The following is a 16,023-nucleotide window of genomic DNA, read 5'->3' as shown; positions in this document are numbered from 1 at the left end:
CATTATTGACCACAGACATCTTCTGTGACCTCTTAACTGTGTTTTTCCTGTGTGCATATGTTCTGTGTGCTGGATAAGTGCAGTCTCTCATGTTTTCTCAGAATGCACAACTGAAAAAGTGCATTGCAGTTGTTTTTCTTTTACTTTTTGCTATTTTAAACACTCAACAGTCTCGTGGATTTATTTCCTCTAATCCACATCTTGCTGTTACTTCCACATTTCTCTTCTATAGGGCTCATATGAAAGCTGTGCCAACAAGGCAGTTGGGTAAGACTTCAGTTAAGAAGTAAGTAAGTAAGTAAGTAAGAATTTATTTATAAAGCACTCTAAACACAACCTGAGTTGACCAAAGTGCTGTACATAAAATAAAAAAATAAATCCCCAGGACACACTGGGTTAAGAACAATAAAACAAATAAAATACATAACAAAAGTAACATATAAAAAGAGCTTAGTAAAAAAAGAGAAAGAAAAACTAGCAGCACCTCACATCACTACAATCTCCTGCTATTCAAATGCAAGTTTGTAAAAGTATGTTTTAGACCTGATTTAAACACAGAGATAGACGAGGCTTGGCGAATATTGGGCGGAAGACTGTTCCAAAGTCTCGGAGCATAAACCGCAAATGCGCGATCACCTTTAAATTTCAGCCGAGTCCTGGGAACAGTCAGCAAGTTCTGAGAAGATGATCTAAGAGAACGTTGACAAGTTGAGGGTGTTAGCAGGTCTGTAATATAAGAGGGGGCAAGCTTATTTAGTGCCTTAAAAACAAATAACAGCACTTTAAACTGTATTCTGTGCTGGACAGGTAGCCAATGTAGAGAAGTGAGCACTGGAGTGATGTGGTCTCTTTTCTTAGTGCTAGTCAGTAGCCTGGCAGCAGAATTCTGGCCTAGTTGCAGACGTTGCAATAGAGAGTGATTAATTTACAATATTTTTGTTATATATTGTTTATCAAATCTGAGATCTGAGTCAAAAACAACACCAAGATTTCTCACAGAGGACTTGACACATGTCGACAGACAACCCAGGTTATTAGAGACATTGTTAATGAGATGGGGAGCACCAAAAACAATGACCTCTGTCTTGCTTACATTCAGCTGAAGGAAATTGACAGCCATCCATCTCTTAATGTCCTCAAGACAATTTGTGAGGGACATTAGTGAGCCATGGTCATTAGGTTTAATCGGAAGATATAACTGTATATCATCCGCATAACAGTGAAAGCTAACATTGTGCTTCCTAATAATTTGGCCCAATGGTAGCATGTACAACAAAAAGAGGATGGGCCCTAATATGGACCCTTGAGGAACACCCCAAGACATGTCTGCAGAGGAGGAGAAATAGTTGCCCATGTTCACAGAAAATGTTCTATGTTCCAGGTAAGACCTAAACCAACTCAGGACCACTCCCTGTATCCCCACCCACTCGTCTAAGCGCCCAACAAGTATGTTATGGTCAACGTCGAAAGCAGAACATAGGTCCAATACCATAAGGATGGCAAAATTTCCTGAATCAGCAATAAGCAAGAGGTCATTTGTCACTTTAAGGAGGGCAGATTCCGTGCTGTGCATAGCCTTAAAACCAGACTGAAAAATCTCAAAAATGTGGTTATTACTTAAAAATGGTAAAAGCTGATGATACACCACCTTTTCCAGTAATTTAGCTAAAAACGACAATTTAGAAATCGGTCGATAGTTACTGACCATTGTGACATCAAGGTTCTGCTTTTTAAGCAGAGGAGTAACTACAGCTTGTTTGAACAAGGCAGGAACCGTACCAGTAGTTAAGGAAGTATTGATGATATTCTGGGTAGATGGTCCCAAAACACCCAATGACCCCTTAACCAACTGAGGTGGCATGATATCAAGAGGGGTAGTTGCATAGTGTTCATCACTATGTCTGTAAGTTCCATCATTGAAACAGTATCAAATTCTCTAAAAACACAGAGATGTCTGCATGTCTGAGGAAGAGGAACATGTGGTCCCAAAAATGTAATATGAGATCGAATATTCTCAGTCTTCCCAATAAAAAAGTTTAAAAAGTCTTCACATAAGCCAGGGGATGGATTTAGCCCAAATCCAGGTACAGGTTTAAGTAAAGTGTCAATTGTCCTGAACAAAATATTAGGTCTGTTACAATTTTTAGCAATAATACTGGAAAAATAAGCTTCCCTTGCAGATTTCACAGCTAGCTGATCGTCAACTAAGCAAGTTTTGAATATGTCAAAGTTTATTTGTAATCTATGTTTATTATAAGAAGGGCATTAATAAGTCTTATCAAGGCAGTAGTTGGTAGTTCACTGACTGCTTATAACTACTTCAAACAGTCACATCAAACATTTTCCAGAGCACTTATACATCATGGTTTTACATATTATTTATTGATGTGAAGACATCCATCTAGTGCTTTGCTGAGGCAAACTGATGAGCATATTATAAACCAAATTTTAAGCAGTGATTGTGCACTAGATTGTGATGTAAAATATACAATGAAAGTGCTCTAGAAATGCTTGAGCCATTGTAGTTACTCCTTAATAAAGTAGTAATAGCCAGTTAATTAGCAGCTATTGGTTGTAGCAAGTTGCTTCCTAGGTACTGGTTTGATAAGGCTTAATGAGTGCATAATAATTGACACCTTAAATATTGTGCAGAAAGATTAATGTACTGTATTATGCACAAATATAAGTGCCCAGGGAAATGCTTAATTCACTGTAGTGACTTTTTAATAAATTCTAATAATTAGCTTGTTAATTAGCAGCTATTGGCTTGTTATGGCTTAGTACGAGCCATTGATGTCCCCTTATAATGACACTGGTAGTATCAACATACACTGCTCAAAAAAATAAAGGGAACACTTAAACAACACAATATAACTCCAAGTAAATCAAACTTCTGTGAAATCAAACTGTCCACTTAGGAAGCAACACTGATTGACAATCAATTTCACAGCTGTTGTGCAAATGGAATAGACAACAGCTGGAAATTATTGGCAATTAGCAAGACACACTCAATAAAGGAGTGGTTCTGCAGGTGGGGACCACAGACCACTTCTGAGTACCTTTCTGCTTTCTGGCTGATGTTTTGGTCACTTTTGAATGTTGGTGGTGCTTTCACACTCGTGGTAGCATGAGACAGACTGTACAACCCACACAAGTGGCAGGTAGTGCAGCTCATCCAGGATGGCACATCAATGCGAGCTGTGGCAAGAAGGTTTGCTGTGTCTGTCAGCGTAGTGTCCAGAGGCTGGAGGCACTACAAGAAGACAGGTCAGTACACCAGGAGACGTGGAGGAGGCCGTAACAACCCAGCAGTAGGACCGCTACGTCCGCCTTTGTGCAAGGAGGAACAGGAGGAGGAAGGAGTGCAAGGAGGAACACTGCCAGAGCCCTGCAAAATGACCTCCAGCAGGCCGGTTAGAAAGCGACTCCATGAGGATGGTATGAGGGCCCGATGTCCAAAGATGGGGGTTGTGCTCACAGCCCAACACCGTGCAGGACGCTTGGCATTTGCCAGAGAACACCAGGATTGGCAAATTCGCCACTGGCACCCTGTGCTCTTCACAGATGAAAGCAGGTTCACACTGAGCACATGTGACAGTCGTGACAGAGTCTGGAGATGCCATGGAAAGTGATCTGCTGCCTGCAACATCTTTCAGCATGACCGGTTTGGCAGTGGGTCAGTAATGGTGTGGGGTGACATTTCTTTGGAGGGCCGCACAGTCCTCCATGTGCTCGCCAGAGGTAGTCTGACTGCCATTAGGTACCGAGATGAGATCCTCAGACCCCTTGTGAGAGCATATGCTGGTGTGGTTGGCCCTGGGTTCCTCCTAATGCAGGACAATGCTAGACCTCATGTGGCTGGAGTGTGTCAGCAGTTCCTGCAAGATGAAGGCATTGGAGCTATGGACTGGCCCGCTCGTTCCCCAGACCTGAATCCGATTGAGCACATCTGGGACATCATGTCTCGCTCCATCCACCAACGCCACGTTGCACCACTGACTGTCCAGGAGTTGGCGGATGCTTTAGTCCAGGTCTGGGAGGAGATCCTTCAGGAGACCATCTGCCACCTCATCAGGAGCATGCCCAGGCGTTGTAGGGAGGTCATACAGGCACGTGGAGGCCACACACAATACTGAGCCTCATTCACTTGTTTTAAGGACATCGCATCAAAGTTGGATCAGCCTGTAGTGTGTTTTTCCACTTTGTGTGTGACTCCAAATCCAGACCCCCATTGGTTAATAAATTTGATTTCCATTGATGATTTTTGTGTGATTTTGTTGTCAGCACATTCAACTTTGTACAGAACAAAGTATTCACTGAGAATATTTCGATCATTCAGATCTAGGATGTGTTATTTGAGTGTTCCCTTTATTTTTTTGAGCAGTGTATTTCAATTTTCATTTTATTGCATGTTATTTGTATAAACGCAACTCTTGCTGGTTGGTGTCGGCAGCCAATGAATGCAACCTTTTCCAGATGTTACGTGGCCTGTTTGGATTAAAGACCTCTCAAAGCTTAGAATATGAAAGACCTTGGACAGAAAATTGCGGCGGTGCATGATGAAGGTTTGGTTAATGATGTGTTTGAGTGGAGTATGCTATTCTGGCAGTAGAATGTACTGTAGAGTTGCAGCAGCATGCAAATCATCACATACACAACCTTCAATACAACTCATAATTTTCATTTCAAAGTGTTCATTTATTACCCTTCACAATTTTTGTTTTAGTGAAAAAATACATTTTAGAGAAGTAATGAGTTGTATTTTCTACACTCCACAGCATTTCATGAACCATGCCTAAGAAACTATAGGTATTTATAAAGATAATAGAGACACAAATGACACAAATACATAATAAAAAATTAACTTGACTATGAATCAAGACATTTTTTATAGAAGATTTTAGTCAGTATGTTTACTGAGACCTGTCATTTAAATCACACAATTATAATGTTATCATGTGCCAGGGACATAAAAATGAGATCCTTCATCATGCACAGCTCAAAAAGATTGACAGTTTTATTCCTTCTCCCTCCTTCGTTCTTGCAACACCCAGTTTTCTGGATTACCTAAAAAGACTATTGGGAAGAAACAGCTTATGCAATGTAACTGGAGCATCAACCCACACCAGTAAAATGAGTAGAGTAGAGTGAACATTTCACCTATTCTTGCATCATTGCTCTGGTTGCCTGCTTTAGAGTTTACCTGCTTTTAGACTGGTTCTTAGTTCTGGTGCCTTCACAAAGTCACATTGTGTTCTGGTTTGCTGGAAAGAGTAAATGTAAGATGGGTGGTGCTATTTTTAATATCTATTATTTTATGTATGTCTTAAATACTACTTCTTTTGGAGATTTTTTACATATTTTTATAGTTTTAATTGTAGTTTTTAGTTAGTGTAGTGGTTAACACCTTTGCCTTCTACGCTGTAGACTGGGGTTCAATCCCCACCAGGGCAAGCACCCTACACTATACCAATAAGAGTCCTTGGGCAAGACTCCTAACACCACCTTGGCCTACCTGTGTAAAATGTTCAAATTGTAAGTCGCTCTGGATAAGAGCATCAGCCAAATGCCATAAATGTAATGTAACTGTGTGGGTTTCTGTTTGAAATTTAGCCACTATAAAAATTGCTATAAAACTGCATTGATTCAATGTCAGAAATTTACTAGTGTACACATTTCACACAGAACACATATCTCTTTTAATTTATCCTAGCAAATTTAGATTCACATTATTAGAGTCAATATACAAGGACTTTGTTCCCTCAACAAAACGTTAATGAAACAAACAGTAATGTTAATGAAATAAAATTGAAACATTTCTGTCCAGTTTGTTTGGGCTTTATTACAACAGAGTTGTCTTTATAACAGCACAATTTGTTCATTTAATGCTGACACATTTTCAGTTTGTAAGTCAATCAGCACAATTGGTTCATTTATTGTGTAATGTAAGTGTGTAGAGTCTGACAAAAGCCTTGCAAAATACTGTTAGCACAAACTACAAATTGATGTGAGCTGTTGTATGACACCAGAACCAAACTTCATTCCATATTTTGGTGACACTTTATTTTAAATGGTGCTTTTTAGATAAAATAAACAGTCCGTGGACTCTTAATAACATAGCAACCATATATAAATGATGTAGCAGTAGTGAGTACATTCACTAGATTATCTATAGACTTTAGTTACCTTTTAATTACAGTCTTATCCTACTGGCATCCTAGCATCCCAGGACCTTTAGAAGAAAAAACAAGACCCACCACCATACTTCATTCTGAGATATACTGAATCTCATTGATTCATTTTATAAATCAAACCCACATTTACAGTTTGCTGCCAAAAACTTTGAGTATCAGCTCACCACAAAACTCGTTCCAGTCAAAGTGACAGTGCAGGATTAGTGGTAATATGGAGTTGTTTTACTTTCTTATTATATCATTTGTTTATTTATTTATTTATGTTTACTATTGATTCATTTAGTTTGTTGTACAGCATGTTGGTCAATAATTATTGTCTTTGAATGTACTGTATAAATAAGTTGACTTCAGACTCCCAGGTTTGTGGTTTGATTACAGTACAAGTAAATGTTGGTAAATTTGTTGACTCCAGGATGCAGCTGACACCTGCAGTTGTCCAAATCTGATCCTTGGAGAAAGTTGTGCCTCTTAAACTATAAGCCTCATTTTCTGTGTGGGCAAAATACACTCATGTTGTCTTCTAGGCAGGTTTAGCACAGCTCCAATTGTTTGTCACCCCATATTTATACCCTTCTGAATCAAAAAGTCAGGAATGGCCTCTTTGCCTATAATTTTTGGGGCTACTGCAAAAAACTGATAGATGCATATTTTGCCAGTGGCAGTACGTTCTCTTCACACCTTCATTACTTGTTTTGAGTTTTCACTGATTCTGTTTCATATAAATAAGCATGAGTATGTAAAACAAGAGGTGAGTGTTTACATTCAGTACGTGACCATATGCTGCTTCTGTGTAAAGTGGAAGAAAACACAAAACAAGGATTTTGGTATGCGACATGTAATGTAGCAACCATTAACATGTCGAGGAAGTTTGTTCTAATGTGGTGACATATACTCACAGGATTTTATTTTAGCATCAAGTAGGAAGCAAACACTCAACACAGTGACTCTTAGTCATGGGGCCAAAGCAAACAGAGAGCAATAATATCACTCAAACAGTAAGAGCACTCTTTGCCCCTTCTATATTGATCAGAGACCATTTCCAGTCAAAACAGCCACTAAGTACAAGTTTCTCAATTTCTCAGTGTCAGGAAAAACAGCAGGAAGCAGTACAGTGTAACATTTTATACACTGAGGAAATTCTATTTTTTTTTTTTAAAAAAAGCTGTTTGATTTTTTAAGAATTTTCTGTCAAGTTCAACTGTGGTGAACTATAACAAGTGACAATTTGTGTCCTCAACCAATAGTGCTACCAGAGAATGTAACATGAGGGGAATTGCCAGAGCTAGAGGGCACTCCCAAGCAAGTCCATAATGAATAGGTTTCTATGTAGCTATGTGTGCAAAAGCATAGTTTGTAAATGCTTAATTATTTTTTGTATATTAAAAGGCACATTTTAATATTTCAACACTGGTCAGCACTAACCTTAGCATTAACCTTAGCATCCTTCTGCCCAAAACCTATTTTCTCCTGAAAAATGGAAAGGTACTGGTACATTTTCTTCGATTTTGTAATGAAATTCTTTCTTCTACTTTCCAAAATTAAAGAACCAAGAGATCAAACATTTATCAGTCTGCTGGCTCAGGTCGACACACTGCTGGCTGTATGCCACTGCTGGTCCACCCTTGGAACACCTCGGTTATTGGCCTGTGTAGGTCTAATGAGTTTTTAATCTCCTCAAAATTCATATAGGCTTTCATTAAATGAATGACTTGGGCTAATATACATGATTATGTTGAAATGTTGTTGCTAACACTGTGCTACACTGGTCACAGCTGTATAATCTGCATTATTTATTATATTGCTGATGAAATTATTTACTAAACAAATTTACAAATTACAAAAAAGAAAGAAATGAAGGAAAGCTAAGCAAATGAGGAAAATAAGTGTTTAAATGTGTCATTTCGTCTAATACTCTGCTTAACCACCAGTGGGCCGCCCAGAAAACACAGAGCAAACAGCTAGTATGCTGCCATCAGTGGGCCTCTTTCACCCCTTTTCATCGAGAGCTCGCTCGAGAGCGCCCTCTAGTGTCTCACAGTCATGTTTTTGATATAACCTGAGAAATAGGAAGTGACCAAGTGCCCAACTGGCTCTGACACTATTGCTTTGGCTGTGTTGACTGAAGGGGCAGGACTTCATAAACTGAACCAGTCTCTAAGCACAAACCTTTCACCATTTCTTCCCCACTGACTTTAAAAAATCACATGAAAAAGTCTATTTGCTAAATAAACCCAAACACAAATGCGCCTCATGAATGAAATCACAAGTGCACACATTAATATAAAACAGGAATTAGCAGAAGTATAGACCGGAATATGAGTGACATCACCAATAACTCTCACAACTGGTATATTACTTTGCGATACAGCATCACATTAAATCCACAGGTGTCAAGAAGTATAAGATCAATGCTTTCCATGGCTTAGCCTACAGCCAAAATAACATGCCTTGCAATATTTTGAAAGGAAATTAAATATATGAAGGGTCTCTGATTTTTGAACAGCGCTGTAGTTTGCCCGTTTTGCTAGACAAATATAGATATATATGCAAAGGCACTTGAACTATAAATAGGGTTCCACACTTCTCAAATTTTCCCATTTAAAATGCAGCTCTATTCCGTTTACAGCAGACTCAGTGTCTTTCTTTCCTCATGAATGTATATTTTTAAATTTGACCAGCAAATAATGGGTATTTAGCTGTGGCAGGCTTTATGGTACACCGTAACTTTCCATTCCAAAGAGTGAACCATTCCCATGTTTACACATGAAACCTCAGACGGCCACTTTTCAACAAATATGTCACATGAAATTATGGCACATTGTGTTCACATACTGTTACATAACATAATACTCAAAATGGCAAGTGAAAAATGGAATAAAATGCAAATTCAAAAAGAAAACAATTCTATTAATATCACTTCTGTGGGGATGGATTATCACAATTCAGATGAATTTGTATTAAAAATGCATATGTTTTGGACTTTTGATGCCCATGACACATATATATATATATATATATATATATATATATATATATATATATATAAAACTGCATACAGACAAATGAAATGTTCCACCCATTCTCATACTCTGGAATTTAAAGCATCTTATCACTAAAATTTGTTATTGTTCACTATTTTTCAGTACTCAAATACAAAAACCTGAAAAACTTTCCACTCCTCCACACAGACAGGGTGTATTTTTGTATTAGGGCAGCTGGAGCTGGTCTGTGCTGGTCTTCATGTGTTTCTTGACTCAAATGATGCTGCCATTATACCACACTAATAAGCCTCTCAGCTTTCTAAGCGTCACCACTATGCTGAGTTATGATGCTCTGGTACCCACTTCCACCGCAGTGAGGGAAAGAATTTCAGCTAGCTAAATTTAACTTATCTATCGTAGCATTTAGGATAATGTTGGCTCTGCTTCTTGATGAAAAGCACCAACTTCTTCCTGCGTGAAATAATGACAACTAGAATCTTCAATGTCAAAATTGGTTGACAAATATAAAAACTGGACATAAAAGTATTCAGCATATCTGCTTCCCCATATTTGAAAACTGTAGGCTGAATGAAAAGAGAACATCACAACTATACGCAATGAGGGCTGATAAATTTGAATGACCACTATTCAAAACAGTACAAGTTTACTCACTCATCCCTCTGGAAATACTAAACAGGAACCCATCATCAAACTTTCCACTGATGACTTTCTCCAACTCAGTATATGGTCATTTCAGGAAGTTGTGTGGACGATGCTAAGGGCTAAGGTCAGTATAGTTTATAAAGATGCTGTCCTAATAGCCCAAACTAGACACTTGGGGCTGTGTAAATAAACTGATATAAACTTACAACTGAGCCAAAATTCCTGCTTTGTGATGTTTTGATTAAGTTTGGAAAATAACCAGCTTTGCTTTTAGACTGTTTTATGTTTTTCCCTGTATCATCGGCTTTAGAGATGGATTTTGACCTTAGGAGAAAGTCATACTCTCACCTGTGATTTAAAACTAAATAAAAAAATGACTGCCACTTGTCACATTCTTTAGATTTCAGTGCCCTCTACTGGCATGACAGGGACTGACCACACACTGCCCAGAACATTACTAACAATGCACTTCTCAAACCTCTCAAAGCAGTATTTAGTCTCTGAATAATCTTTGTGGTGATAGAGCTGTGAAACATTCTACACTACTGTGTAAATTAAGAGACCAAATTTCACCCAAAATGTCCATTAAGTAAAAATTACTTATTTTTCATATTTATGATATTTCTGAGATGAGATAGAAGACAATCGACTTGCATAAGGAAGGGGAAATTGGAAATAGGACTCCTAACAACAATGCAAGACTTTATAGACCACCAAAACTCACCAGCACATAGATAGTACTTTATCCTCCTGTAATTTTGTGGGTCAAATTGACCCATTTCGAAGATTAGAAATACAGAAAAAAATATTTTGGGGGCACCTTTTCCGCTGGGCTTAATGAGTGAAATGAACATGTAAACAGAAAGTGAGTAATTTAACATGTTTGCAATGCCCCTGCATGTTATACACTTATTCAGGTCAGTTTCAAGATTCAAGAGTTTTATTGTCACATGCGCATTAAAACAGGCAGTTGCACTGTACAATGAAATTCTTACTTTGCTGTTCCTCCATTCACCAAATATAATCTTAATATAATATTAGAATAAGAAAATAGAATAATAGAAAAAAATATAAGAATAACACTAAAAACAATAGTAAAATAATCATAAAAAGTACAGTTTTATGTGCAAAGTTGAAAGAAAATGAAAGTTACGTGTGCATATGTGCAAATATGTAGAGCAGCTGCTCATAAAGTTCTTTTTGCAAGTAACAGATGTAAACAGTAGTGTTCTGTGCAAGTAACAGATGTAAACAGTAGTGTTCTGTGCAAGTAACAGATGTAAACAGCACTGTTTCAAATGTGTCAAAATGTGTCAAAAAGGTTGAAAAAACATAAAGAAAATATGAACAAATAAAACAACTATAATATATGTGTATTTTTTTTTGCCAGTGTACCAAAAAAAAGAACAGTTAGATTTTTTTTGCGAAAAACAAGTAAACCATGATCTGTAAGGGACAAAAAACTTTACACTGAAATTGATTAAATTAATCTTAATCAAGCCAAAAATAATGTTTATGGAGAAAAATAGAATTAGTAGATAGAAATAGATAGTTAAATGTGCATCGGGTCAATTTGACCCAGGAATATTATTGCTGTTCAAGACAGTTGAAGAGAACAGGAGGGTTAAAGCTTTCATCTTTGAGAGAGAGGAGAATCAAACTCCACTTTTACTCCAGATCTGAAACAATCCAGGTGATTCTGTCTATTTTCCACTTTGAGAAAACAACTAGAGAAGGATTTATTTTATAGTGTTGGTAAAGTTTGTCTGCCTGCACTGTTGTCTGTTGCTGTGTCAAATGTGTCCCGGAGAAAATTAATTCCACTCCTCTCCTAACACGTCTATGGTGAGAAGAAATGACAATAAACCTAGACGAAAAAGAAGAAAATTTGCATTAGATTTTCACCCAAAGTCTCCCCCTGTGACCCAGAAGGATAGGCGGCTTAGAAAGGGTGTGTGTGTGTATGTGTGTGTGTGTGTGTGTGTGTGTGTGTGTTTGTGTGTGTGTGTGTGTGTGTGTGTGTGTGTATGTTTCTGTTTAATTTTCTCTTAAAAATGTTTTTTGCTTTTTTCCTAATGGTGAAAAATTAATAACTCGTATTGTGAATCAGACAAAGGAAAGGATCTCTGGCTTTTGCACAGCTCACTATATCACAGTACTTTATGCTCAGTCTGACACCAAGATCAGTCTTGTGGGTGAAAAATAGCCACATTAAGCAAAACACAGGAAACTGTTTAAAGGTGTCCCTTCACACTATCAGCATGTACACTCATCAGCTGTAGGGAAGGACATTCTCACACTAACTCAAAAGCAGTACATGTACGGCATGTACAAAAGTATCGTAAAATATTTGACGAAATGTATTTTTGCACTTTTTATTTTTAAAACATCTCCAGTCTGTACAGATCATACATGCAAACACTTTCATTTCAGTGTGGGACGCCACAGAAGCCAAAATGTCTTTTCATCCAGTTTAACTGTGCCAAGTCATGCTGAAGCTGTACAAAGTGTTTCAGCCTGGGCTGCTTTTGGCAATATCAGAACAGAACAGAGAACTTATTAAGTGATTAAAAAAGGGTTGGAAGATGGTCATATGAAAACTGTGACCAGTTTTCAGTATATAAAGCCATACAAAAAGTGGACCTTGAGAAAAAAAACAACATAAAATGTGTATTGAGCTCTTTGAAATATCTCTTAAATGAACAGTTGTTTGGCTGTCTTGGCTTGTTGTGGCCGGTTACAATCCGCTTGTACAAACCTTTGTACAAAAAAACAGGTCAAAGTAAATTTACTAATCACTGCTTTCTGCTATCATTTATTTATTTATTGGGATTTCACATACTGCTCCAACTTTTTTGGAACTGAGGTTTGTGCTATAGCTCCCAGTGCTGCTGTCAGTGTCTTGTCCGGAACACTGTATAAAACTGTGTGTGGGTTTAAATGGATAAGAAAGAAAGTCAAAAGCAAGTGTGTATGATGAAAGAGCTATACTCAGTTTAATCGCTATTCTATGTGAAAGCGATTGATCAGTTTTGTTCTGTGTTGGCTAGAGAGGTCAAAAAGGTAAAGAGGCAGCAAAAGATTTCCAAGCAGCTTGCTCTCACTTTTCCCTCCTTTAAAGTTTTTGTACAGATAATTAGACCCAAAGGGCGTTGAGTGAAGTGAACTATTTCCCTCTTCATCACTCAGCAGATACATTACATCAGCAGCTTACATGCACACACACACACACACACACACACACACACACACACACACACACACACACACACACACACACACACACACACACACTAAAGCATGAAGGGATTTCGGTACAGCAGTGAAACTACAAACTACACAGTTTATTTAACAAAGCACTGTTAACAAGTAAGCATTAGTTTATCATATATGTAGTAAACATGTAATAGCAAAGATTAATTAGCTATAATTATTACTGGGTAATTACATGCTTGAAATCTTCATCTTGTTATGTTAAAGCATGACAGAATTACAATGAATAAATTAGCCATGTTTGAATATGATGTCATTTCCCCTGTACTGCACCAGTTACTTTTTTTTAAATGTTAAGGATGTGTATTAATAGAAATTCAGGACTTGTTACATCACACAAAAACTTCTCATGAGCTATTATTATCAAGAAGTGCAGCTATTTGTTTGCCTTTTATTTCAAACAGACTGTTAGTGCAATTTCATTGTAGATACTCAAAATACTAAATGTATCATTAACATGAATGTCTAATGTCTTCATCTTAACAAGTAAATGTTTGTGTGAAAAATACAATGTTACAATGAGAATGTTAATGAGTTTGCTATTAATTAATATTTTAGAGTTTGGGATTCTTTGAAGAACATTTAGACTGAGCGTCCATAGCTTGGTCCAATCATAAATGACATCTTTGGTGTTTATGCCAGGACATCCTGGGATATGAACTGCAGCTTAAGAGGACTTATCTCCTCCTGAAAATGAAGCACTGTTTGAGGGATGTGAGAAGTTTGTGATTGGCAGATTCAATTGGTTATAATGTGACTGTGTTTCCCAAATTGTTAAGAATAATGGTCCTCGTTCACCAACCTTTCTTAAGAAGAAATTCCTCCTTAAAACCCACGTAAGCAGTTTTCACAAACAGTCTATTTCCCATTTGGGGTTTGTTCTTCAGTGAGATCAGAATCTACACACACTCAAGAGCACAAAGGCGCTGCTGTTTAAGAACACATCATGAATGTGATGCAAACATTTTCAGGGTAGAGTAGGACCTTTCTCAAGAACAAACTTAGGAAGATATTGATGAATGAGGGCCAATATATTTACTGAATTTAATAGAATGTAATAAGAGCAGTTGATATAAAATGCTTCTGGGCTTTCGAATATGATGCAATTCAAATGTAATTTTGCAATTTGAGAGCCAGATGTTTTATGGAAAATGTGCAGCTTGACTCAAATATGTTAAGGCAGTCATTTTCCTTTAGCTCAGTGGATTGTGTATTACAGTTCACTTTCAAAACAAGAGAAAGTATTTATTTATTTCCCAAAATGCATACGGAGTGTAGGTTGACGGATTGATTTTTCTGCATTTTAGCCCTGTCTTTGCATTGACATGTCGATGCAGACTGGGTGGCTATCACAAGAAAGCAGAGGCTGGGTTTTGAGGAGGCAGCTAATGTAAAAAGACTGAACAGTTTACACACACCTGTATTAAACATGCAGATGTCATTAGAGTTTATCATAATAACAGGCATTAAGCAAACACATGTTTTTCTACACATGATAATTTCTTGTTTTTCAAATTGGCAAAGCCAGAGAGCTTTCAGGTAACCCGACATGGATTACAGCATGACACAACAGTTGTAGGGGATTGCTATGCCTAAGAAAAAAAACAAAAACAAACCAAAAAATAAAAACCCTTGGTATTGCGGCTGGGTATCTCAGCTGACAGATTCTGACAAGATGAATCCGAAGAGCCTGGCACACATTAGCATATTCAAACTGTCTCCGCAGAGCTGTCAGCAGTCATGGGCTGAGGGGAGAGTGCAATGTGGAGGTGCATCCCAGGAGACTCCTGCTTTTCAGTGCACATCAGATCTCTGTGCTCATCAATATGTACATGTAACCTAAGGCTTGCATTAACCCAAACAGTCTATTATTTATGGCAGCCATGTGAAGAAACAGCAGGGCACCTGACTGAGGGCTGAGGAATTTCCCCACAATGGCTAGTCATTCAGGTGAAGAGGTAGATCTTTTTTACTGTCATAGTTGTGTATTTACTTAGAACAATGAACAGCTTTGTCTATATGATCAGAATATATTTGCTGTTATATCAAAACCTTGTAAATCTATCCCTTTCCCTCTATTTGTTTTGTGACTCTGTTTGAAAATGTCAAATACCTTTTACATGGTCTATACATTGTATGATGAATAGACCAATAGAAATCACACAAATTTACATGGAATAAAATCTCTCAACATTAAAGCTAAGAATGCATTTTTGCCTTTTCTATAAAGTTACCAGTTCAACAAAACAAGGTTTTATGACAGCAGTGATATTATAAGGTGCAGGTTCAGTGGGGAACCCTTAGACCTTCAAAGAAGGCCTACCAATTTCCACAAAATAAAAAATACAACTCTGTAATTTTACTTAATTTTTATTTAATGTATCATTATTTTGCTGTATTGAAAGGGAACCTTTTATGCATCTCCATTTATCATTTAGTATGTTATAAAATGTTTAGGGCATGTAAATGGTCTGCAAAGCCACAAAGCTCAAAGTACACACCAGAAGGTGTAACTGTCTCCCTCAGAAACCATTTTCTCAGCTGCCTGAAACACCTTGTTGAAATTCCAGCCCTTTCCTTTGTTACAAGATGGAGCAATCTCATAATACAATCCTTATTCCTTACTGCTCACTTAGCCTGGCATGACCTCACACAACGCACAGCAACTACTGGAGGCCAGAAAGACTTGACTTTCAGGATTGGACTCTGACTCTATCTAACGGATACGGCAGAACTGACGCCATTGGAAAATGCCACTCAGGAGAGAAGTTTCTGTCTACAGACTGCAAGACCGGGGTGGAACATGTAGAGGCGGAACCACTGTGGTGGTTGACCAGTCAGAACAGAGTGGATGAGCTGACCAATCAGAGCACACTGGGCTTATTGGGAGATGGAGCTTAAAGACACAGGAG

The sequence above is a fragment of the Pygocentrus nattereri genome, chromosome 10, assembly GCF_015220715.1.
Source record: "Pygocentrus nattereri isolate fPygNat1 chromosome 10, fPygNat1.pri, whole genome shotgun sequence".
Taxonomy (NCBI): domain Eukaryota; kingdom Metazoa; phylum Chordata; class Actinopteri; order Characiformes; family Serrasalmidae; genus Pygocentrus; species Pygocentrus nattereri.
This window is presented reverse-complemented; position numbering follows the sequence as displayed.